This window comes from Apium graveolens, chromosome 6 (genome assembly GCF_009905375.1).
Source record: "Apium graveolens cultivar Ventura chromosome 6, ASM990537v1, whole genome shotgun sequence".
Classification (NCBI taxonomy): Eukaryota; Viridiplantae; Streptophyta; class Magnoliopsida; order Apiales; family Apiaceae; genus Apium; species Apium graveolens.
The window spans coordinates 165,847,061-165,849,782 of NC_133652.1; the positions used below are offsets into that span (position 1 = coordinate 165,847,061).

The 2,722-nt window shown below is 37.8% G+C and overlaps 1 non-coding gene across 1 annotated transcript; it reads left to right on the forward strand.

Annotated features, from left to right (window-relative positions):
- The first annotated feature begins 393 nt into the window (after positions 1–393).
- On the forward strand, positions 394–501 carry LOC141669666 (small nucleolar RNA R71). The gene has a single exon (XR_012553934.1). It is a non-coding gene; the product is annotated as a small nucleolar RNA R71 (small nucleolar RNA).
- Positions 502–2,722: the final 2,221 nt, after the last annotated feature.

Here is a 2,722-nt window from a genome sequence, read left to right on the forward strand (position 1 = left end):
ACAGGCTGCTGCGGTTTCTGGAAATTGTTCACATACTGAATAGATTCATTAATAAGAGAACATTGATCCGTAACATGAGAGCCTGTACAAAGCTCTTAGACACTAGATAATTGATTTACGTCGTAGTTGGTTAAAGAATCGACCTTCATAGTCAGTGTCGTGAGCTGTGCTGCAATAGTTGTAGCTGCATCAACTTCCAGAATACCTGCTACTTTCCCATGCATCATCCTTTGAGTTGGGTTTTGATACTCATTTGCAGCTATAGTTTTAATGAGATTATAGGCCTCAGTATAGCTTTTGTTCCACAAGGCGCCTACAGAAGCTGCATCGAGCATGGGTCGAGATTGGACCCCCAAACCATTGTAGAAACCAGTGATCACCATCCAGTCAGGCATCCCATGATGTGGACCCTTTCTCAACATCTCTTTGTAGCGCTCCCAAGCTTCACACATAGATTCTCCTGGTTGCTGCGCAAACTGAGTAAGAGCACTCCTCATAGCTGCAGTTTTGGCCATTGGATAGAACTTCACCAAAAACTTTTGCACAAGATCTTCCCAAGTGGTGATGGACCCAGCTGGTAAAGAATGTAACCAGTCCTTAGCTTTGTCCCTCAGAGAGAATGAGAAAAGCCTCATCTTGATAGCCTCATTAGTGACACCATTATATTTGAAAGTACTAAAGATCTCGACAAAATTCCTGATATGTATGTTGGGATCTTCAGTCGCAGCCTCTCTGAATGAAATAGAATTCTGCACCATCTGAATAGTGCCCGGCTTGATTTCAAAAGTATTGGCCTGAATAGCCGGATGAATGATGCTTGACTGAATGTCATCAATTTTAGGCCGAGAAAAGTCCATAAGAGCTTGATCAGCTTGAGCTAGACGATCACCCATTGTTTCAGGTTCTTTCTTTTCACTCTCTTTATCTGAATCTTCAAAAACTATCTTCTCCAAAAAGTCAAGATCTTTATCTGTCTCCTCAGCTTTATCTAGATTTCTCTTGCGAGTTCGAGAACGTGTTTGCATAAACGCTCTCTAGAGTACCTAAAACACAACCGGAAGCAGTAAGTAACGAGTCTTAATCAATGAATCCTAATGACCACTGATGAAAAGTACGCAAACTAAACAAATTAACACCGAATCCCCGGCAGCGGCGCCAAATACTTGTTAGGCACAAAGCATACGGTAAATAAATCACGCAAGTATACACATTCGCAAGTAATATAGAATGATTTCTAGTTCGTTCCCACAGACACTCTGATTAATTATATTTAATTAACACTTACTCACCAATGTATGATTATTCTTTAATGCCAAGACAATAACAATTAAGGTTGGTAAACTAATAATTACTACGAGAATTAAACACTTGAATTAACAATATTAAACACACATGAGATCCTAAATTCATTACTACTTCATTCAATAGTTATTGTTATTAACCTTATGATGTAATGGTGATGATATTAATCGAACAACACGAAACTGATAAACGCCAACTTTCATTGTACGAATACCATTCTACCAAGCATCCACAATTAAGATAGAAGTTGAATAGGCATCAATTATGTTGAGACCCTATATGTCTACAGAATTTGACAACATAACGATTTAAGTGCAAGTTATTCATGATGATTACACAGAGCAAGTAAAACAGTTAGAGTTACCCACTAATCATGCATACAATACATGAACCTATGCTAGCATGGCAAGTTCTAAATCTCAAGATTCAATGTCACTTCACAAGAGATTAACATGCTATCTTACATGTTCGCGACGCATATAAGACGAATAATAACAACCTATACTAGATATCATACAATTATCACATACCAAGGTATTAAACAATTAACTAAAGATTTCCATAGTAAATCTGCTAGGATCCCATGATCACGATTAGCCCATAATAGAACTCATCGTCACCAAGGGTTCATATGAAAGCATGATAATAACTCAATGATATAAGGCTAAAAAAATACTAAATAAATAATGAAGTACATCACAAGAGTATTAAGGTTCAAAGCATAAAGAAAACTAGCATCCACTGTTTCAATGAATTAAAAGAATCTCAAGATAAACGTATGCTTCCTTTTCTTCGTTGTTGCGTACTAAAACGGTTTTCTCAATCTTCTTGCCCTTGCTCTTGATAAAGAAAATGTCTTCCCATAAGGTTTATATAATAGCCCAAGAGAACCAGCGCCAACAGAAGCCCAATTGTACTTGAATTAATAAAATCCAGATTCTGAAATTCCGTACGCACGCGGTCGCCTGCTCCTAGCGCGAGGTCGCGTGCTACCCTTCTGGAAAATACTTTATTTTGCTTTTGTTTTTGCTGATTTCTTCGCTTATCACCCCTAGACTGATTCCAAGCACTTCCTTAAGCTTTATTTGATGAAAACCACCTACCTAAGCAAGTTATACCCTGAAATGCAAAAACACTAGAAAACGCATCAAATACACAAAATACTTGAGTTCAAGACACCAATTCAAGCCGTTATGAGATGCTCTAAGTGATATAAAATGCCACTTATCAATGACTCAAAAACAGCTTAAGCAAAAGCTGAAGGAATTACACATTAAAATTAAGGAGAAAAAGCCTAGGAAAAATAGGAATGACAAGGTAGGTGTTAATAAGAATGGTAATTATGTAACTGCTCCCAATGCACCTAAAAAGACATGCTTGAACTGTGGCAGTACTAATTGTGGCGCCCTCCAAACCCGAG